Source organism: Erithacus rubecula (assembly GCF_903797595.1).
Source record: "Erithacus rubecula genome assembly, contig: SUPER_Z_unloc_2, whole genome shotgun sequence".
Classification (NCBI taxonomy): domain Eukaryota; kingdom Metazoa; phylum Chordata; class Aves; order Passeriformes; family Muscicapidae; genus Erithacus; species Erithacus rubecula.
The window spans coordinates 10,489,636-10,514,707 of NW_027635860.1; positions in this window are offsets into that span (position 1 = coordinate 10,489,636).

Sequence of the window (25,072 nt, forward strand, 5' to 3'; positions counted from 1 at the left end):
TTTGCTGCATGTTTCATAGTTCAAATGCTTGCACAATTTTATTTCTGATACCTTGCCACTAACCAAAATCTTCCTTGTTCAGTTATTTAATCTTTACTAGGTTCCTCTGCATAATTTTCTATTATAATGGCTAGGTCAGAATTCATGCTAAGACACATGCAAACCAATGCTACTTATTCTTTTTGTTTTTTTCTTTTTTATGAAGAGTCTCCTTTTGTATCTATTTTTAATTTTTTTTTCCATTTATAAAAATTAGTCTTGAATTTTTGCATACTTTTTGCTGTTTAAAGATGCAACTATTACTTTTACCAAGCATATTCCTCTTCTTTGAAGATGAATGTTGGTTATCAGAGAGAGTCAGAATAAAATAGAAATTAGCCTGCCTGATAGGCTTATAGAACTAGAAATTTCATGTATTAGATATTTTTTCTCTAGCCTATCTTCATTGTTTTGTATTACTAGTAAGATCTTAATCCTGTTTTGGTCCTGTGTTTGTTCTGGAAATAATGTAAATACAGCATTTTTGTTGCCTATGTGAGGTTTTCTACTTATTTATGAAAAAATTATCTGTTTTGGTCTCCTTTTGAACACGTTAATATCTTTTAAAGTGAAAAAAGCAAACCTACAGCTATGTATACTTCTCCAGTGGGATCTAACTAGCTGAATGTATCTCCAAAACCCATTGTACCTCAGGGAAATCATATTCTTTTGTCACCACAGTAGTGCTTGTTTAGAGTTTTGTATCTACTTAAATTACAGTAATGTAGCTTTTAGTTTGGACTATGCCTAATTGTGACACCAGTATGGGCCCAAAGAAGCAATATCAACTTCCCCCTATTTTGAATATATGACAAAGGATGTATTTTCTTGAATAATGATATTTTTTAAGGCATGCCATTTTAATTTTTGGGAAGTGCAACCAAGATATTGTGAAGTTAAATACATGTAATTGTATGCTTGTTTGGTTACTAGGTTAGTGATACCAAGAGGGCTAAACGATATCCTACAATTAATACCTATAGTAATACCCATAATTTATTAAGCTGCCTAACTAATATGCCTCAATGTGGAAACCTAAGGCTTCTCCTGTTTTTGTCTCAATGCTATAATCTTTTACATTTAGCTAAACCTCACCTGCTTTCTGTAACCTTCATGTTGTTTGACCTGTAAACATACTCAGTGTAAATGATTCTCCACTTAGTAAGTTCCATGTACTTTTAATTTCACCTTGAAATTTAATGAGTAGATCAATAGAGAATAATTATTTCTTTTCAGAAACATTAGTTTTAGTGTTTTCTGAAACTAGGAAGTCTCTTCTATTTTCTTTTTGCCTGGTTCACAGAATGAACAAAAATAAATTAAGTTGGATCTACTTCATTGTTTGTTTCATCAGCAAATAGATGGCATCTAGTAGCAGGCAGCTAGTAAAGTTTTATGGTATACAGTACATTCTGCATATGCAGAGCAGGAACATTCACAGAATTTCTGTCTTATATACTATGCTTACCATAATGCCAGTTTGTTCTTTCTTAGCAGTGAGTTTAATCTATATATAATGTTCATATTGCAGGTGAAAATACACAGCCTCTCTGTTAAATCTACTTCAGTGGTTTCACCCTCGGGTAAGGTCTACTCGTCATGGGTGAGACCACACCTGGAGCTGTGCATCCAGTTCTTGACAGAGCGAGAGAGAAATTGAGCTGAAAAGTGTGAAGTGGAGGCCCACTGCAATGTTGAAGGGATGGGAGAATACCTCTTATGTGGAAATGCTGAGAAAGACAGGACCCTTCAGCCAGGAGAAGAGTAGGCTCTGGACCGGGATCTTATCAATATACCTGAAAGGAGGATGCAGAGGAATTAGAGCCAGATTCTTCAGTGGTGCATGAAAATTATTAAGCTTCAGAAAATATCCTATTTTCTATTCTACTTTTTTCTCCCTAAAATATCTCTATTAAAAAAACTGTTAACAAATTAAGCCTTCAAAGGTTTCCTTGAGCAGAAAATACTCTAAAATTTAAGCTTTGCAGCTATTAATTACCTTTATTATTTCTTTTAAACCAGAAAGCAGCAAAATAATGAAAATGACATTAAAAATATATATCAATTGAAAGCTGAAAATCAAAAAAAAGAGAGAAATTGACAATTCAAAGTCAATTGAATACTTGCACTGGAGTTTAAAATAATTTTAGCTGCAAATTAAGCAATTAACCTACTGAGCAGTCCACTGAATATCAGTGTATATTCACTGTATATCAGTGAATATCAACAGGCAGATTTAATTTATGGAGTATATCAAACAGATCTATGTGAAGAAAAGCCTCAAACTCTTTGTATGTTAACTCTCAAGTTAAAAAAATATAATAATACATTTCCATTTCTTTATTTCTGATTGAGAGATTGTATATACCAAATTTAAAATTTGCTTCATGCATAATCTCATTCTGTAGTAGGTTTTATTTTTTACTTTTATAGTGACTATTGCAATGGAATAACAAGATTTGTGTATCAGATCATATAATTAAAATATCCTGATCATAGCTACCTAATTTCCCGAAAAGTGACCTGGCTGGGAAGCTGAAACTCTGAGAAAACACAAATAAGCCAAACTGACAGCCTTCTATCAATAAATCATATTCACTTTTTTGCATCTTGTAGCTACTAAAGTGGGTGATGTTCAAGAACCATGCAGAAAGGAAGAGCTGCATTCAACACAAGATTAAATAACCAAAACCTTACAGTAAATCTATTTAATAGCCTGAACAGTGACCCAAAATAAATAAATAAATAAATAAATAAATAAATAAAAAGAGCTATAAGTTGAAAAAGGATTAAAGAATTTCCAACTAAGTGCACCAGGACACAGTGTAACATACCCACCAGAAGTATCAGGATACATGGCACCAACAGCAAGGCATGGGAAGATTTTGACACATCTACAGGCACTTCCTGCTATCACCAGGTTATGATATCCAAGTTGGAATAGCTTCCTTGAAGTTTGAATAGTTTGTTAAGCTCAGTTTTCTTCTCAGGTTTCTTTCTAGGAAACAAACACACTGTCTTCGACCTCTAATCAAGGAAGATAGTGCAATGACCATGCTTTTAACATTTAGAGTCTAAGTTGTATATAGCTAAAATGACATGCAGAAATCTCTTGTGTTCAGCTCTTCCTTTAGTTTTCTATTCATACTTTCACAAACCTTCTGAGACCCAAAGCTGCTGGCTTCAGTTTGGGTAATTGGGCAGATGCTGCTATCATCTTTTCACCTATGCAACTTGGAAAGGGACATTGTAAAGGGGGGCAGAAGAGCAGCCTATGAACCTGTCTGCTATCACCTTTTAATAGCTAAGGATCAGCTGAAATGTGGCTTAGTCAAATTTCCCCGTAAACAACCTGAATTCTCCAGGTGGCAATTTCAGCACAGGCACACTGAGACTGTGAAATTTCAGGAGGCTTGAGGGAGCAAAAATTCTCATCCAGCCTCACAGAGAGTTTTGGAGTAATCAATGACTGTGTAAGGAGGAGCAGTTGTTTGAGAGACCAGGTGCCATAACCCCTAACTTGAGCAACAAGGGGCAGTGGCTGTGTCGAGGACTAGGACCCAAGAGGAAAGGACAACAGCATGGCCAGGAAGGAACCTTACAGTGTGTCACCAGAGGAAAGTTAAAATCTCAGGAATAATTGTGGATATATTAAAAGCACAAAAACAGTCCATAGTGTTTTCCACGTGGAATCAGAAACACAGGGTGGACATTTGCAACCTGTCATAAGAAACAGGATATTGTAGATAAGAGAAGCTGTTACGGAGGGCAAACAAGTGAGCAGTGGTTGAAGTTTGGAGACAATACAGCTCCATCACTGTTAGACTATGAACTTGAATGAAGTATGTTCATGCCTGGTTTTGTCAAGCAGCAGCACTTGCTGATGTGCAGTTTCTGGGGCGCCAGGCACTGAGGCCATCAACATCACAGGCAGAGGGACCTGTTATGTCAATATTCTATTATTTTACCTCCAACAAGAAGCTATTAATAATCCTATTTGAACCTTAGATAGTCTTTTCCTTGTTCCAAGCATGCAGCTCACATTCCATGAAGATGGAGAAGGCTTAAGTAGTTCTCGAAATTTATTCTGACCTTAGAAATTTTTCAGATTACTGGATTGCAACCAAAAATAAAATGTACAACTGCTTTTACTTAAAATATATTCTCTTTGGAAGAATGCTATATCATCTGAGGAAAACTTTGCAAAGAAATTGAACAGATTGGAAAGCATTCTAAAGAAGTGAAGACCAGTGAATAATCACTTGTAGAAGCACTACAACGTGTATTCACCATCAAGATTGTATGAACTCACAGTAGCTGCAATATTCTCTCATAAATGTAGATGAAACTGTGTAGGAAATACTTTTAGAGGATATAAAAGGTCACTATCTGCTGATACTGATAAAGGACATGTGCGCCTCTAGTAGCAGATTATGTGAGGAGCAAATTCTTTAAGTGGAAACAGAAAAGTTGGTAATTATCTGGATTTAAGTTTAAGCCAAGTAAAATACAATACAATGTAATATAATAGAAAATTTTGTAAGTATAAACTATGAAAAATTATAATGTAACATGCAGTTATCAAAATTAATATTAAATTATGTTCCTTAAGTAGACTCCTGTTTGATTGAGATTAATCAAAATATGAATTCTGGATGGTTTTTGTATCTTATTATGGCATTTATTTTTCAGGGGCAGCATTGCATTAAACTTGTTACATATGAAATATTTTAAAATTCAGTTCTTAAATAAATACAGTCTGCCCATTTTGTAAGTTGTGGCAGCATGTAAATTGAGATCTTACACATTTTACTATTTAAGCCATAATCTTTAAGCTAAGTCTCTAACACTAAATCCATCAATGCAGTGAATGTTTGAAATGCTTGTGAGAGAATATGAACTAAATAAATGGCAGTTGTGAAAGAGAAATTCTATCCACTCAGTCACCCCACAGGTTTAATACTAACATGTTGTCTGAAAAAGATTTAAAGGCAGTAGTCTCCCATGCATCATCCCTATGCCAAAATCATTCCACAGAGGCTTAGGCTCTGTTTCAGAATCAAATTAAGCATTCCAAAATTCTGGTTTTAACCTTCAAAAATAAACTGATTAGTGAAATCTATAAAACACAGGCTCTCTTTCAGAACCAGATTAAGCATTCCAAAATTCTGGCCTCAACCTTCAGAAATGATCTTTTCTGTCGAGTCTATGAGACACAGACTCTGCTTTAAATATGTGGAGAGGTTGAAGAAGCAGGCAGGAGAAAAAAAAGCTGTTTTAAAGGAAGAAATTATTCATATCCTTGTCATGTATTTTCTCAATTCATATAGCTTTCTCAATTCATTTTTTATGTTGAAGACTGGGACAGCCACCTTTATCTGTTAAGTACTTTAACATCTTAAAATATTTGTTATTGATATAATTCACATACCATTATTCTGTGAAATATTTCAAATTATCTTTGATTCACTTTTACTTAATTTCTTACACAAAAATTATGAAATCAGTATTTTTTCAAATCTGCATATCTGTAAATTTGGACTCCATGCCATAAATATTAATGTCAAATCTAGTACTGTAGCAATAAGATTCTATCTTCAACTAATAAATACATCAATACAATTGCAACATATACAAAACATTTGTAAATGTAAGAAAGCAATCTGCTGGCTTTTCATTATCTCATTTTTGTTAAAAAAATAAAAATAAAATTACATTCATGTGAATATCCAGAGGATAATACTTTAAGAAATATAACTCAGTAGAATGTCTCAAGCTGCCAAAGTAATGCAACTGTTGTATGTCTGACTTTTGAGATAGAAGAGCTGATAAAAATAATGTGACTTATATCAAGTGGAAAAAACTTAAGAAGCAGACAGATTCTGTTAGATAGAAGTGGCTGCCCAGAGTCTCAAATATACAAAACGAAATGAAAATTCACTTGACCTTATACTGGAAGTTCCAGAAGAGGGCTGCAAATCGGACTGCTGAGAAAAACAAAACATTTTGCCAGGGTTTGTTGTCATTTGCATTTTCTGTGGGATGGTATGAATTCATATTTCACAAATAATTGTTGATTTCTTTACTACTTTGTTTAGCATTTTTATTTACAAACATTGGTATGCTCTGGAAATACCTAACTTACTACTACTTCTATGGTCTTCATCTGCTTGGAAACCAGTACTTGATTAGCCAATGTTATGTAAATATTAAGTTATATTACATTATTATGTTGAGTTAGACCTAATAACCTAATAATGTTTCTTAATAATGTATTTAGGAAAATGTTAGAACCTATGTTTCTCTTTTTCTGATTTTTTTTATTTGTGAGTATTTTTTAAATAACAAAACTGAAAATGTTTATATGCCTTACAAAAGAAAGAAAGAAAGAAAGGAGTTCAGTGAATAAGATGCCTTTCAGTTATCTACTAGAATGTAATTTCTAGTTTTTAAAGGCCTAAGAACACTTAATGACTAAAGGTGAATAGTGCATTCCATTATAGCAGTGGTTAAAAACCCATGATTTCATCACAATTTGAAAGAACAGATGTCAGGTCTATCTGTGCTATGAGTTAATAGGGCTTAGGTCAATATCCATTTTCACTCACCTGGAAAACAACTGCCCTGTTATACCTCCAGTGCTGTGTTAAGAACTTACCTGTGACCCAGAAATCTGGGTGATATGATCAAAGCAGGTTTCTCCTGCTTTTTTAGGCCATGTTTCTGTAGGCAATTTCACCACAGCTTCAAAAAATTTGCTACAGCAATAAGAGGTAGCAACGAAGGGTAATTTGTCTAGTACATGCTAGTGACAGCAGCCTGGGAGGTTCTGTTATAATGCACACACTGAGGAAAGGTTTGACCATGTTGCTGTATCATGTCACTGTGAGAGGACAGTTCAGTTGTTTGCATATTAGTGTAGGTATTAATTTTAAATTTGCTGGAAAAAAAAAATTGAAATGCCTGTTAATGGTATTAGAACATACCTTTCATGACAAATTAAAAAAAAAAAAAAAAAAAAAAAAAGTAATGTAACAAGCAATGAATGTGAGAAAAATTATTTATCTTTGGCCAAATAACTGAAGAGGGAACTGGATATTGTATTCTCATGGAATCACAGAATCAAAGACTGGATAAAAGCAGAAAGGTCCTTAAAGATTATCTAGTTTCAATCGGGTGCCATGGGCAGAGAAATATTTCACTAAAAACCAGGATGCTCCATCCAATCTGGCCTTGAACACTTCCAGGGATGGGGCAATCACAGCTTCTCCACCCTCACAATAAAAAAAAAAAATTCCCTAATATCTGATCTAAATAGATTGTTTTAAACTTGTTTCAGTAACCCTTGTTTCACTCCCCCTTGTTCTATCCCTACATGCACCTGTAAAATGTCCATTTCCATCTTTCTTGTGGGCTCTCTACAGGTACCGAAGGCTGCAATTAGGTCCCCCAGAAGCCTTCCCTTCTCCAGGCTGAGCAATTCCAATTCTCTCAGTCTTCCTCCATAGCAGATGTGCTCCATCTATCTCATCACTTTGGTATCCCTCCTCTGGACTCTCTCCAGCAGCTCCATGTTCTTCCTGTGCTGGGCCCCAGGGCTGGAGGCAGCTCTGCAGGTGGGGTCTCACCAGAGTGGGGCAGAGGGGCAGAATCCCCTCCCTCCCCTGCTGCCCACAGCCAATAGTTTTATTAGGACATAAAGGAATTAAACTTTTCTTTCTCAGTTTTTAAAGCAATCTACACAGTGGCTAGAAGTTCTAATGCTTCAGCAAGCATTGCCACTCATCTTTGGAACATCGGGGTCTGCTGTACACAGTGATAATATGTTTTATAGTAAGTCTTTTATATTATTTCATAATTGGTGTCAACAGTGATATCAGTCATATGTTGTTCTGTTCTAATACCTTAACACTAAAAGTTCAGAGTTATTTGTTGTTGGTTTGGGGGTTGGGTTTGGGTTGAGTTTGGGTTGGGTTGGGTTTGGGTTGGGTTGGTTTTTCTTTTTTTTCTTTTTTTTTTTTTTCTTTTTTTATTTTTTTTTGTGGTAAGGGATGTGGATTTCAACTGACTATAAGAATACCATTTTTAAAGCTTTTTTTCCTGGAACTTTTAATCAGTAGTATGACTGAAACCTCTCACATAACACAATACATTCAAATTTGCTATATTCATCTTATTCAAAGGAAATTATTAGGTCCACACCCTCACCTGAATTTTGGGAGAGCACAGAGGAACTCTTTCACAAGAAACACAAAGGAATTCCTTGACAAAAAGATGTTTTTCTTCTAAACTATGTCTTTCTAGCATTAATGTCTTTCTGTTAAGTTTCATTCAGGGCTAAATTCAGGGTTTCAGAGGGCTAAATATGCTTCTATGACAAGATTCATGCTGCATGAAAAGCAGACATCCACTTATGGTGATACTTCTGATCATCTGATTTGCTATGCAAATACAGAGAAGAAGCCATGAGACTGAGTCACCCCTGCTGCATATTAAACTAGCCCATTGTTTGCCCAGGGTTGGGCTGTCACCATAAATAAACTATTGCACTCTCTCTTTGGGCACTGCACAAATATTTTTAAAGCCATGTTTGAATGTGTTAATAGGTGTGGAAAAGCAGAGACTTGTTCTTTAGCTGTCATTGCATGGTGCTCTAAGAGGTTAAACCAGTGATACATCAGCCAAGGCAAGTACATAACTCCTTCTAGCCTCATTTCTCATTTCTCCTTCCAGAGCTTGGAAGAATATTTATCTCTGAAAATGCAGCAAACAAATTTTTCTTTAATAGCTGACAAATGTGCAAATACAAGAAAAGAAGATTTAATGTGCACAATATCCATGACTAGTTTATCAAAGCAAAGTCCTCAGAGGGCAGGGTGGCTGCAGTTTTTGCTCCCAAGAAGGAAGCTGAGATATTAGGCACAGCAACTATTAAATGACCACCAAATCCTCTCATCAGCAGCAGATATGGGATCATGACGCACACCTGCCTACTGCCCTGATCCTTCAAGGTTTTTCAACTTTCTATTCTAACTGTCTATGCCAGTTCCCTGACTCCATACTCTTCTAATTTTTGCATCACAAAAATTTTGAGCTCAATCTTGTTAACACTTACTGACACTTGAAGAAATACTGATTTTATATCTTTTGTTGGAGTCTTTTTAAGTGTGTACAAGCAATAAAGTCAGTTAAATATTATGTTTTTACTTCATTAGAAATTACTTTTTTTCAGCAATGCTAAAATGCAGTCATTACACATTTCTACAAAGTCTTCAACGGTGTTTTTAAATACTATTCCTCCTTCTGTCTTCAGATTTCCCAAATTATGAATTCTGCTGCATTTAGCTTAATTTCTTCCTTTATACCAGTATTGTGTCAGCTAAACATTTTAGCCACAAGGAAGTAATTTCCCCCTATTTCAATATTCCGTGTTTGCTGGCAGAAATCTCCAGCTTTCATTTGGCTTGAAACGAGAGGTGAGACAGTAGTTTTATTCCAAATTAGTCAGTGCAATTTCACAAGAGTTCTTTGGGCAGCAGCCAGTAGTGGAAATGTAAATGTAAAAAGATCAATGCCATTGCTTGAAACATTGTTTTAGAACTACATTATTATGTCTGAGACCAGTTTAAAAAATCCTGAAGACTGAAAGGCAATAAAACATAGTAAAGTAAATCAATGGAGTATATCAATGCCACTATCTTCATTTATTTAATTTGACTCTCTGACCAATGGCATATTCAAGACAAATAATAAACTGACTCAAGTTCAGGAGAAGTTTCCAAAGGAGAAACTTAATGTAGGTATATAATTTATATATTTAATGTATTATTTTAGGATGAACTGGGATTGCTGGACAGTTGCTACATCATTTGCTTGTAAGTTTAAGTTACTTGTATTCTGAGTTCAAAAAACACAGTGAAACTTTGTTTGTATTAACAAGAATTCATTATTAGCAAAGATAAGGCTCTAAATAAACACACATTAAAGTCTTGTCTTAGTTTGGGGTTTCTCCTTTGCCCCAAGATCACCCCAGAGGGACACGAAGGTGGTTCAAACCCTGGTTTTCCCCGAAGCCGCCGAAGAGAGATTGCCGGAGACGGTTTTCTCTTGTTCCAAGGATTGTTTATTAATTCTTATCTCTGGGACACTTTGCCTGCCCAGCAGCGGTCTGCTCAGCCTGGCATCCATGGTGGAATCTGCCTGGTGAAGGCAGGGCTTATCATATATAGTTTCTACTACGTATTACATGTTTACAAAATTTTACCAATACAATACAATTTTATTAAATGGTCCAGCCCTGACCCCATCCAATCCAAGAGTGCCAACATGTCACCCAATATGGATGACATGGAGAAGAAGGAGGAAAAGGTGTCCACCCCCCAAATTCTCCATCTTGGCCATGTGTGTCTTATCATAAACTTTTAAGAAAACCTATTTATTTACATTCTAACAATCTAATTTACACTTCACTAATTTTGGCAGCTTGTTTCCATTCCCTCTGTGCTGACAACTTCCCCCAGGGGTCAGAACTCAGCACCTGTGACACCAGGGTCTCACTCAGAGTCTTTGAGACCCTCGCCAGGGGAGTTTTGAGACCCCCAAGGAGGCCAGGGGTATGCCCTGGGCTCCCACAAGTCTGAATTTGGCTGTTTCTGAAATAATTTCTCCTTTATAGCTCATGGTCAGATCTAGAGGGTTTTAAGCATTATGTCTACTTACAAGAACTGAAAGATTGCCTATAGAAATATTAACTTTAGGGAAGGATCCTGTTCAATTTGATAGTTCCCAGGACAGACATTATAATAAGACTAGCAACAGCTTTCTCCTCAGTACCCAGGCAATGTATTTATTAAAACACTTTTCGGCTGCTCCGTGGCAAATTAAACTTATAGAAAGTTTTTTCTGATATTTGGCATAAACTATCAGCAATACAAATATTTTACATTTATTATTGCCATTATTTAATTTGATATTTTGCATCCATTATTGTCATAATTTCAATTGACAGGTGTTACTTTGCATTTGTTTTGCAGACATAAGTATGTCTGATTTGAGGTGGCCTAGTGGCAAGGGAAACTTCACTTTTTTATGTTGGCATTTGCATTGATGGAAATTAATTTTGTGAGTAGAATGGAGTCCATTCACAAACAGAATTTCTATACTCAATCATTTCAGTAGCAAATGAAGAAAAACATGAAAACTGAAGAAACAAATAATATAAAATAACATAAAATGTTATAAAAGTTTCCCAGATTTCACAATCTAGAGTCTTGCATGCAGCTGTTATGTTTTCTTACCAATCTTTCAGCAAAATAAAATATTAATGTTTTAAGTAAGCAATAATTCACTGAGGAGTATTTGCAGCCATCATAAATTGCTTCTGGTTGCTAGCAAGATTAGAAGAGAAGCCACTTAAGGCACTGGAAGGCAAGTTATTTTTGGATAAAAGGAAGCTGTACATGGCATATTGCTAAATTGCTTGCATTTTGAACAGCATTTCAGTCCTCAGCTAGCAACTGTATTCTTGCACTTCATTTTATTCCTCCAACATCACCCACCTGTATGTCTGCATTGCATGGACAAAAACAAATTCCCTATCTTTTCTATAAAATCCTCTCTGCTCCTATTCCAAGTTAAGCTATGCTCTCACTTTCATCCACAACAGCAAGAAAATGGTCATTTTTTCATCTTCTATCCTTAAGTTCATGTGCCTATTGATGTCTATTGTGAGATTGTCATCTTTATTTTAACAGCTACACGTGATTCATCTTCTCTTCCCAACCAGATGGAAAAAAATGTTCCTTTTAAAATAATAGATGGATAGTAGATAAACAGCATATATTTCTTGTCTTAAGAAGTAAGGCATTAGTAAATTTTTCAATCAGTATGTGAATATTCCAAAAAATGCCTATGCATTTTTCTTAGTCATCATATAAATAAGTGGTAGATTTGGGTAGCAGAGTCAAAAAAAGAGGTGGAAAAGTCTGCTTCAAGAGATACAGAGAATTCTGCTTGCATTCCACATGTCTAAATTTGAGATCTCAGATGATTGTAAATATCATACCTTGAATATTGGTGAGCTAATAAAAAATGTACCAACTAAAACACAGTCTAAATACTAGGTTTATATTTACAATATTCTTTCTTGGAAAATACAAAAATTGAAGTGTTAAGAATACTAATTGTTGAAAAAAAGAAATGTCTGTTGTTATCATGTATTTTGTTATTTTAGAACTGAAGCGCAAAATACAGGATGCCATGCATTTACATATACATTTATTAATTCCATTCTTCCTTTTATGTGAGTGAACTTCTTCAAATAGTAGCAGAAAAGGTCCCACAGATACCACTAGAATGTACCAAAACCAGGGTCATTTTGAAGAGAATGGTAAGATGAATATTTCAGAATATATACCTTGCAGTATTGTAACAGAAACTAACTTAGTATTTATGACTCCCAAATAAATTAATACTTTAATTTTTACTGTTAAATAGTATTTTCAAGATTTAAGATAAAATTACAAAGAACAGTGAGTCATCAAGTACAAAATGATGGGCCTGTTACTGAAGAAACTGCAGCTATCTGTTGTAGGAATCCAGTTCTCAGAGGGAGTAATAACTGAAGCACTAAGAATCACTCATTCCTTTGGAATGTGACTACATTATAAATAGACAGACATTAATGCTAGGAATAAATTCTAAGTGATACATTTAGACAATGCAAATATAATACTGGAAAGGTATATATACATTGCAGTTTGACCTTCTGTAGAGTTCAGGAACTGTCTGCCTTGTAAAGAGCAGCATACAGGAAGATGGTATCACAAGCAGAAGAACTACCTCTTTCCCTAGACATCTTTCCCACCTGCCTATCTTCTTGAAGTCTCCCACTTTATTCATTTGATGGCAATGTGATGAAGTCAGGCTAGACATCTCTAGCCACACATTTACTTTAGTTTTCTTTGCCTAGGTGCCTTGATCTATGTAAGGAGGTAAAGTCTCATATCACACTCATTTACATCTATCTGTTGGCTATTCAGTAGTCATCATGAGATTCTAGAGCTCTACCTAATCTTGGGAGAAAATGGTCCTTTTCTGAGAGCACTGACAAAGAATATTTGTAGGCAGTTGCATCTTCATTATTCTACAAGGATCCATCTTGTTGTTCGTATCTTATTATGGTATTAATTTGTTTAAGGCCATTTGGACAGACATTCTAATACTCTTGGATGATAATGTTCAACTCTCTATCATTATGTATCAGCTCTCTCCTCTCAGCATTGTCCAGCAAAGACAAAGAGTGTTTGAAAACCTCAGTCCAGACAGGTAGTAAGTTAGTGAGCTGAATCGTAGCAGAAGCAGCAATCTCTTTACTGAGGAAGAACACAGAAGTTGTTTTCATGTTTGTATATGGCTCTTGTCACAAAGAAAAATTACTTGCAGATAGTTACCACAGACAGGAATATATGGTGAAAAAGATGCTTTTAGCCTTACTTTTGGAAAAAACCTCCTGAAATTGTCAATGTCATAAATATCTAAGTTAAAAATTAAATTATATGTGCAATTATATCATACATGCAATGATACAATGCAGATGATACAAGCAACATTCTGGAATATGTTATTAAGAACAATTACCTTATTTTATCATATGATTGTTCACATCTGTTTCTCTGGATTCATCATTAAAACAGAGTTAGTAGCAACCAATGCTTTGGCCATTTTTGAACAGTGAGGAGTGATAAGGATTTCTCTTTTTTCTATTCTGCGTTCCCCTCACTCAGTGAGCAGGTTGTGAATGGGCAAGAGCCTGTGAGGGGACACAGCCAGGATGGCTGACATAGCCAGCTAGCCAAAAGGATATTTAGTACCTCATGAATGCCAGGCTCAGCAATGAATGCTGTAAGTAGTAGAAAAAAGGGGATGCTTCTGGATTCCGGGGTGTCCATCACTCAAAGAGTGGCAATGAGCATCAGTCTGCTTATAGGAGCTGGTTGCTGTTCTGTCACACTTGTTTTACCTTTCTCTTCCCTTCACCTGTCAAATAATTTTTTATCTTGATCTATCAAGTTTTCTTGCTTCTGTCCTTCCTATTCCCTTACCTATTGCATGAAGCAAGAGTAGGAATGAGTGAGCAGCTGTGTGGGTGTGTCTTCTGGCAGAGGTTAAACCACCACGTCAAGAAAATTTTAGGAGTTTTATGTGAAGTAAAAAGAGCACAACACATTACATTTCTGGACCTGCTTTTAGCAGCTAGTCTTTCTTCTTTGCTTGAATTTCAATCCAGATTTCTTTCAGATTCTAGGGAAGAACAAAAGAAAAATCCGTAATAGAAATTTGTTTTGCAGGACAAAGTTTATTTAAATATATTTCTAGCAAAAATTAGTATGTGTTACAAAAACAAAAACAAAAACAAAAAAATCGCAGTTTCCTATTTCTCTTAGAAGAGTTCTGGTAGAAAAATATAGCTAGTTGTTAATTCAGTTTAATGGGGATGTTTTTTACTTCATAACTGCTTTTCATAAATTTTTTGTTTTCATCCTATTAATGTGGAGTCTATCAATATGCATATGATTTAAAGCAGGAAATGAAAAGATGACTTTTCATCATAAATAGCATAAATAGGAAAAGGTTTTATTAATTTGAATATTTCTATTATGTACTGAAATGATCAACTACAGTGCATAATCCAGCCAATTTCATGTGTCTTATTGCTAATTTTATGCTATCACATGCAAGATTTCATAATACTCACAAAACCACTATTTTAGCATTTGATAATAATCACTTTCTGCATAACCTACAAAGAATATTTATGTCACTCATCATTCTACATTCTAATTGCCTGCTTTTGTCCCACAAGGTACTATGTGAATGAAGACATGAAGGGGACCATTAATGAACATTATTTATTGTCTTTATTGAGTATAGACTACGTTTGCAAAGTTAGAATGACAAAAAGACCATGGTTGTAAAACGGGAGGTAATGATCTTTTCCTATTGAATACTAACAGTTATGGAGATTGAAGCGATTTACTCTTTTATGTGGCATCTCATTGTCTGCAGATGCAGAACAAATGGGATCCACTTTTCTCCTGAGAGATCTTTTATCTTACAGAAAGCAATACCATTGTTCTAACATCATTCGAAATTCATTGTTTCGTGTGCTGTCTGTGGTTTTTATCATATGTAACAGAGCTAGAATCTAGACTTTCTAGTACACAAGATAATTATGTGAGAATATGGACTAATTTTACATATGGGAAGAAATTTGGAGGAAGAAAGGGATGACATTTCAAAGCAGCTACAAAGCCTGTAGTGCCAAATTTACTAGGCTGTGTGTAGGCTGAAATTGGCAGCTGCACAAATGCAGTATGTGAGCCAATCATGAGGGTAAGAGTTTCCAAGAACACCATGTGAATTCACAGTGGTTTTCAAAGCTGACCACGTGAGTTATGTGAATTAAAAACAAACATACAAACAAACAAACAAACAAACAAAAACAAAAAAACCCAAACCAGAACAACAAACCATGCAATCTAATTAAAATAAACAAAAAGCCCCAAACCAAACCAAAAACAAACAAAAACCCCAAATAAAGCCAAAAAAAGTGCACAGGTTCAACAGAAAGAAACTGAAGATTTGAGAACAATAAATTATATTTTCTTTCTATACTACAGTAGCGAGGTATTTACAGGCATTTACAGGGCATTTTTGCACCATTCTTCAGGGTACATATGGATCAATAAGGATGAAAGATACAGAGATGTTTGAAGGTCAAGACAGTGTGTTCTACAGGGGAAGCTTGAGCAGCTGCAGGAAAAGAAAAATGTAAGTGGATAAAATTTGTAAAGGTTTTTCTTAAAAGGGAAATGGAAAAAACTGTTCTACCTGTCTAAGTGGAATAGCACATTTGCTGCAATATTTGGGTTAAACAGTGGGATAAATGGGTGAATAATGATGACTGTAAGGAACCAGGACAGATTTCCTGGTACTATTATAGTGTTTCCTTCACTGGAGATCCTTAGGAGTAAGTTAAACAAACCTTCAACATATTGAAGGTGTGATTAACATGTCTTTGAGCACAGAGTTAGATAAAGTGAGATGTTACTCAATGTGTGTACAAATCTTTATGGTTCTGTGAAATGAGTGGTTCTGTGAATGACTAATTTGTAATGAAAAATATTGCTTGGAATTAAAAATTGAAGGATTTTACAGAGAAATCTTCAGAACAAAAAATCTTCACATCTTCATAATTATCCCTATTTTTCCCTTCAACTACTTGATATATTGATTATCATTTCATGACTATTTTTACCCTCTTAGGCATGGGATTTTTCCTTTTAGCATACATAAAAGAAGGCAAAACTATTCAATATGGCTGCATATTGGATCCTGAGTTTGAAAAACCTACTGACAAATATATTCTCTCCTTCCCATGGTGACTGTAGTCCCAAAAGGCCATACCAAATTTTCATTATTCAGTTTCCATTTACACAGTTTAGATATTGCGACTAACTTGTAAATTTAGAGTAGAACATTCATATTCTAGGAACAATAGGAACACTGGCTGTTCAGACCCATTTCAGCAGTCTCATGGTCTATCAGAACCTGCTTTAAAATTCCCAGAAGTAAGATGGGGTAACACAATATGTTTTGAAGTGCAGGGACCTAATTAGAAAATTGTCTATTGACATTTTCCATTTTATAATGACACATAACTATCTATGTAGGAAGCATTTACACAATTCAGTGAAAACAAAGACCTGAAATAGTCTTTGAATTAACCATTATGTGTTTCATGGAATTTCAGATCATATGCTCACATTGTGCAACTTGTTTTTGCAGAGAAGGAAACCAAGAAGACCACTGATTTTCACAAACATGGTCCACAAAATTACAGAAAGGACAGTCCTTCTTCCATATAGAGCCTTGTGAAAGAGATACAGAATGCATTGATATTGCCAGGAAATTATGATCTGACCAGAGGAAATATGAAAATGTTGTCCCTGCCTTGCTCTTACTGTGTACCCTTGGCTGAATTAATATTTTCACTGATTTTCTTTCAGAAGTTTCTGGTATTAGCATTGTGTTGATAGGGCTCAGAGGGACTATATATTACCGTCATCTCACAACATCCCCTCAAGATTTTGAAAAGAGTGAACATAATGCAGAGCTTGCCTGTTTTATTACAGCTCTGAAATAGTAGGGGATAATTTTAAAGGGGCTAGGGGGCTATTTGATATTGAAACTGGATTAAAGAAGGACAGACATGATTAAAAAGATGGAAGTGCATAGACAAAGAGTGTCACAATTCTGCTGCCAGAAGGGCCAGGCTTTCTGTACTCCTCTTGCAACTGTTCCATGGGCAATCCTCCATATGATATTCTTCCATAAATTTACTACTGGGAAAAAATACTCTAGGATAAGATATCTCTGAGTCTCATAGGCTCCTAGACACTCCTTAAAGAAAATATACATTGTTTGACTGCCTACTCTTTTGCTAGGTATCTTATTATTGCAGAAATATGACTAAAATCATAGACAATACAAGCGTCAGGTAGGAATTTTGACAATGTGATGACACAGTGGGACATACATTCCATTTTGAGATGTCTGTGTATCACAGATAGAAGGTCAATTTCATTACATACTAGAAATGTTTCAAATAATTTCATGGTGGCAATTAGGTAACCCTGTAAATAGGAGTGGTCAAACCACACCGTAGATGAGATGGCCAATCTGACATGAAACTTTCTGAGGAAAAAAATTATCATCACATTAATACTTATATGAAACTGGAAGTCAAAGAGCACTAGAAATCTCAGTTAATAGAAAGGACAAGTAGTTCCACTGAGTATCGAACCTATATTTCTACAAGTTATCACTGTGATGCCAAAACCAAAGATATGCTTTCCATAATTTCTCTTTTAACTTAAAATTGTCAAAGACTAAATTTGTTTCATAAAATAAACATTTTCTTCATATTTCCAGGTTTAATTTGATCATAATATGTATTACAAACTGTTCTTTAAAAAAATTTCTTAAACTATAGTTTTAAGGTAAACATTTTTCAATTGTTGAACTGAGTTAGACTTTGAGCTGTAACAAAATGGCATGGACATAGTGGTAGAGAAAGCGCAAGAAAAGAAAATGCACAAAAAATGTGGTGCAAAATTATACAAGATGTGACCAAGAATATGTGTTGATTGTTTTTGTATTTTCTTCACATGCCACAAGATGGCATCAATTAGTTTTCAATGGACAGAGACTCTCAGCTAAAAAAATTACTTTTGCAGTCCACAGGTTTAGAAAAAGCATTAAAAAGGAAAAAATGTATTTTTTTCCCTAATAAAATGCAAAAGTTTTCAAAATAAATTCTATATTTCCCATTGTAATGGGAAGATAATTATTAGTTAAATAAAATATTTTTATAGCTCTATGTGTAAACTGATTTTAAAAACGTAAGCAGAGGAATCTGATGTTGAAATGTATCAGACTTAAACTGATTCAATAACATGTACTGCTCTAGCAGATAAGTTACTAAGTATGGCTAAACATTCAAAGGAAAATGTGGAATAGAAGGTCATAACATACCATCCTGCTCCACAGAAAGTTCATCACAATTTTCAAAAAGTGGCTTCAACTAAGGAGTTTGAATTTATTTCCAGATTTCCTAGAGCTGTCTTTTTTTCTTGGGCTCCTAATTTTCTGTTGAAAGAAGTTTATCTTGTTTTATCTTCACTGTGTTTTTCCTTCACAATTTCTTTAAATGTGTCTTTCTTAGGCTATAAAGATCAAGAGCAATAGATGTAAGGGAAAATTTTTGGAAGTAACATCTGTCACAAAAGTCATCTCACTGAGGGGTATGTTAGGAAAGCAAGAATTGTGCTGTAAGCATGTAAACAAGAAATAGCAAGAAAACAGTTAAAAGCTGAGGAAGAAGGAAGTAAATGCAAGCAAAGAAAGAGAAGTGAAGGGAGACTTGGAATAACAGAAATGGCTTCAGTTGATTTAAATAATTGTATTGATACTTCAGAGGTTATCCAAACCTTGGGACTTGGGATTTCCCCCTCATAACACCCAAATTGTACTTTCCAAACTGTTGCAAAATGTTGCCAGGAACTGGCCATCCATGACATGTCTTCATTCAGCCTACAAAGATACAACAGAGATACAGAAATTATAATCTGGAACTGAGAATTAAGATGCAGAATCATTACTCCCAGTCTAAAAGAGAAAACCTCCAGAAATATCTTTATCAATTTTAAGGAGCATATTTTTGGGGGATGGGAAGGATTGTTATCATTAATAATGAAAGCAGATATCTGATGCCTGTTTTCAGGACAGTCTATGCCATCCCATTAATATCCTTTACAATTGCTTTTATAATGACATAATATAGGGATGTTCTGCTACTCTTCTCCTTATCTGTGTGGGACGGTGGCTCCAGCTTTTTTGTCCTGTCGACTGCATTAATGAAGTCTGAGCATATCTCATATAACAGCCAGTATTTCTTTGATGGTATAGAACTGAAAGGAGTTATTGGACTGTTCCCAGGTATCTGAGAACTCTTAATTGTCTTACATCTTCTTAGACAAAACTAGAATTGCAAACCACGAATTTCACCATGTTCCATATGGACATTTTCATTGTTCACAGGTATGATTTTTCATCATTATTATCATAATTGTTGTAATGGTTGTTATTGCTAAAACTATCCTATATCTTTGTTTAATTTCAGGTTAAGCCTAAAGCAGCAATAATGACTGCAAGCTGGCTCCAGTTTGAGAAGCCTGTAGCTCTGAAATCCAGCACCACCCGTGGAACTGGATAGTACAGATTAAACACTGAAGAGACTTCAAATAACAGATCTGTCTGCTGCACAGTATCTCAATAAAAGCCCTCAAAATCAGTATCCTGGATAAGAGAATAAAATAGCTCACGCTGCAAAAGAGGAATATTTATGGCTGATTCTTTGGATATCTACTGAGGAAAAAAAGACTCAGCATGAGAAGCAGAAGAATAAAACCTGGAGATTGACAGAAGATACAGAGGTTTCTGATGCCAGTGAGTAATGTAACTGTGTCATTTGCAGAGGAACTAATGGACATATCTTCTATATTTAGACAACCTTATATACTAAATGACAACACAGAATTACATTTATTAACTGAGTATCCAGGCACTTACAAGTATCTCTGCATGAGTAAGCAAATGTATCTCTCACATTTGTTTATATCTTAGCAAACATGTAACTACATCATTTCACCACTAGAATTTATGTTTCTTCCAGCAGGTGACAAGGGATTCTAAGTGAGAATCAGAGATAGAAGGAGAGATGGAAATTAATAGCTCATGGATTCATCTGGGAGAAAGTTAATTTCTTCTTAGTAGCTGTTGTTTTGGATTCAGTATGAGATAATGTTATTTACACACTGATGTTTTGGTTTTTGCTAAGTAGTGCTAAGGACATGTTAATGTCTCGTTCTCTGGCAGTGAGGAGCTGCCCATGAAGCCAGCAGGGAGAAAAGCCAGGACAGGTGACCTGAACTGACTAAAGTGGTTTTTCAATCACAGAATGTCATGCCCAGTATAAAAAATGGGGGAGTTACCCGGAAGGGGGGGTCATGTAAGAACTTAAAAGAGCACAGTTCTCTGTCTCAAAAGACAGCAGAAGAAACTTTCTGTATGATAAGCCACCATAGCATGAATTTAAGACAAGGAATTTGCAAGAGGAAGTTGCTAATTCCAGGCCTGGCAGTGGTGAGGTCCGTTTAGCACATCCTGTTTAATGCATCTGATGTCTTAAGTTTTAGCTTGCTTATTTTCCAGATTCTCTACTGGATTAGTATATGACTCTGAACTTCATATAGCATGTTAGCAAGTTCTTTTCATAGTTTAGTTAGACAAAACAATCCTTTTCCAGTCTGAGAACCAAAGATACTATTGCAGCTTCAGGCCCAAAAAATATAAACAACAGTGAATTGAAGAAAGCAATCTGGGAGGATGGGACTTCATAACCTGCAGCTATAATTGTACAATTAACCCCAGTATGTAACTGGACCAACTTTTAAAAGCATGAAAATTTGTGACCAGGTGTCCATCGTGGGTGTAGCTACAGCTGGAATCTTGTACTGCCCAAAGTGTACTCTCTGAAGGCCTTTTAATAAATACCTATTTTATTCCTTTTACATTGTCTAGCCATTGTTCCAGGTAGCCTCTCAAGGCATTGTGCTCAGGCAAATATTCCTACTCTGGCAAGCAGTGGGAAAGGAAGCAACTGCTTGCATATATCCCACTTCAAGTTGAGGGAACAATATGAACCACTACCCCATGGGTTCCCAGAACACACACTGCATAAAGGTGCTCTGCCCAGAAGAACATCACTGGCACTCCCAACAACAAAAAGGCAGTGGTGAAAAGGGACTAATAGGACACACATGGATCCATGGGTGGTGATTATCTTTTGCTGATCTCTCTCTCCCTTTTCTGCACCACATTTTTCTATTTTTTCTATCTCTCTACCTCAAATTTATTGTTAATTAGGTCAGTATTATTGAACTTCAGCATGTGGTCTCATTTGTATCTTAATTCAGGTAGAGGCATCTTTCACTTCATAACATATGACACATAACAATTCATTCATAACACACTAAGGAAGATTCAGAAGTGGGCTGGACATCAGTTAGCAGGTGATGTAAAATTGTGTTGTCCATTGCTTGATTTTTTAAAATTTTTATTATCATTACTGTTATATTTTACTTTATTTCAATTTTTAGACACTTCTTATTTCAATTTTCCTCCCCATTTAATTGTGGGCTGCTTTGCTGCCAGTGGGGCTTAAACCACAATGGATATTTATACCTAGTTTTTGAATGGAAAACATATCCTTCAGTTGTGCATCTATTCTGAAATAAGTCAGTGTAAAACACTGTGTAAATGGTTTTTCTGTTTGGAAATATTTTTTGCTTAATCTTGACTGGTAACCCATTTTATAACTAGCATAAAATTTACAATAAGCAGGATAATTTATACTGCAAATAAAGACTATTTTTGACTAGTGGGCCAGAACAAATTATGCAGTTACTTAGATCATGTGGTCTCCCATACCACCAAATCTGCAATAAATATTTTGTTAGCTGGTTTGTTTAACAGGACATGAACATAATAGTCAGTTTCTGTCCCAATGGAAATAGAAAAGTAAATCATATGACTTTTAATCAGATAGTTGACAGAATGCAATGTTTTTGTTCTGTATAGGTGAGTGAGATTGAGAGATTGCTATTCTAGCAAAATATGCTGTACTACCTAAAGTAATATGAAAATGAGAAACCAGTACAAAACATAGTCACTCTATTTAGCTAGCAAATTTACTTCCTCTTGTTTGGATTTTGTTCTTGTCCTTGTGAAATTGGCAAAAGTATTTTCAGTGCTTTGGGAAAAACAAGGGTTGGATTCACCATGGTAGTGAAGCATGACACAGATAGAAATTTTGATGTACAGAGGCTGCTGTTTTGAATTACAGGATCACTCGTGCAGTTCAGCTTGAAAATAGGACAGATGCAATATTTACCTTTGGAATCCATGTGATATTTTAATTAAGGGATAATGTAATTATCATATATTCCTGTTCCAGGATAACAGTCTTCTGCTGCTGGATGAAGGCCAAGAAAGCCAAACAGCTAATGAACATAAACACTGCAATGCAAATATTTCCAAAGAGTGGACATTTGTCCTTGGGGTATAATTTTATTTTAATTGTTTCTGTTAAAGAAGGTAGTTAGAAAATGAAATTAATCATTGAATATAGCTACAACACAGTGACAATTTTAGTGCTAATCAGACTATGACTACAGAAAGGAAACTCCTCCATATACTGTTTGCTGCAAAGAGAAGCTTCTCTACTAAAAACAGCAGTTAAAGGTTCTGACACTTGACCTGAAGATGTCTTGAATGCTGCCTTTCTTTGCCAAATATGTTGTCTTAATGTTATCAGCATTGATCTACAGCTTTGCAGCATAGCTGCATACAGCTTCTCCTCACCTGCTGTTTCAAATTATTCACATGGATCTGCTTTATTATTTATGGAGTGCTAATGCTTAATAGGCTTCAATGTAAATATGGACCCAATTGTGTTACAGATACATCCTAGTGAGATTCCAGAGTCTGTTCTCTATGGAATTTAACACTTTTCTACATATTTGTGTGTTTCCATATGATTTACAGCTGTTTATATTGATGTCTGTACTGAAACATATATCTTCATTTAATTCATAGATAAGCCTGGTACTCAAGAATCTGGTTGATTGTTATAGATAATATTACTAAACTGTCTTGTCTGAATAATGAAGTTTTATAACTGCCATAAAAGAAAGCAATAGAGAAGACAACAAACTGCTCTTCATAGGTATATAAAGAACTGGGATGAAGAAGACAGAAGTAGGTTGGTCTGCTGATCTGTTCCTACCTATCAAATTTTTCTCCTAAAGTATATGTATAAAAAATGGCTATCTACCTCTCTTAGGCTTTCTACAAAAATCACTGAGTCATCATATTTTCTGTAAATGTCAGTGACAATAGCCTGGCACTAAACAACCTTTTAAAAAGACTGAAACAGAAAGACTTTAATATGGCTATAAGGGAAACACAAATTGCCTCACTGGGAAAAAAAATCCTGAGCAGAGGTTTTACAAAACTGTGGAACAATCTCCCTATGGAAATGATGTTGTATTAGTTACCTTACATGCTGCCAGTTATATTGAGCAGATGTCTGATAAAAATAACTATGTGAAGCTAGCTTTTTGGAAAAAGTGTTTGTCATTTGGTTATGAATTGAGTCTGTGGTGGGTCCAGGACCACATCTTTAGCATACAAGACTTATCAATCACAATTTTAATGGTAAACAGTAGATCATGTAAACTGAAAATGAGAATTTCTTCATTTTTTACCCATTCGCATTGTATTAACTGTTCCTACCAACAGAAATCCATGTGTAATGTGAATAAAGATTCATTTTTAAATTTTTACTTCAAATAAACTGATGCTTATTATTGCATGTCATTCAATTAGAACGTATTGAAACTGTTTCTAGTAGCTTTCAGAATAATTTTGCAGCCTTCTTCTAGAAGTCTTATAAATTTAGAAAATTTCAGTATTTGGAAGATATAAAGAACTGGAAGATATAAATAACTGGAAGTAGTATTTTCCCTTCTTATTGATGATCACTTTAAAAGACAAAAACAAGATTTACAGAAATCTACTAGGCTTGATTTTTCACTTGCACTCTGACCTTTTCCATCATACTAGCAGTACAAAAGCCCTTTAAAATGGAAATAACCCAGTGACACAAGGGGTTCTTCGTGTAAATTAAAATCAGGTTCAGTGAGTAGAAAGAAGGCTGAGGAAAATCAACCATGTAGTAAAGAAAGTAAAATTCATTCTCCTGAAATAAATGCTAATTACACAGGGGAGAGAAAGTTCAAACAGACCCTGAATCTCAATGCACAGGAAATCAGGCATGAGCAGGAAAGGTACTGCTGCGTGTTACTCCAAAACAGACAAGGACTCTCCTCCCTGCCTCCTGCCCACATCTATTGATTTTGCAGCTGCAGATGGCTTTTTCCCATACTTTATAAAGTGATTTTTTCATTTCATAGAAGATCAAAATCTTCTTCTAAATCATGTCTGAATGATCTTGGACTACCATCCTAAGAGTATTCAAGTCATTGAGGCATTAAATGCATTCCTGACTGCACTGCTCACATGATTATAGTATACCAGACAAACTAGCCAAGGAAACTCATAGTAAATTCAAGATGACACTTCTTTTTTCTTTCCATGAAAAGTCAAGACCATAAAGCAAGCAGCAAATGTTATTATGACTCTATGCATTCACTGACTTTTGGAGTAAAAATGCAGTTCAGGATTAAGAAGAATGTATCATGAATCTTATCAAGAGACTAATGATTAATCAGTAAGTGTCCAGAAAAGATCAGTGTGAAACAAACACAAATTTCAGGAATTTCTTAAG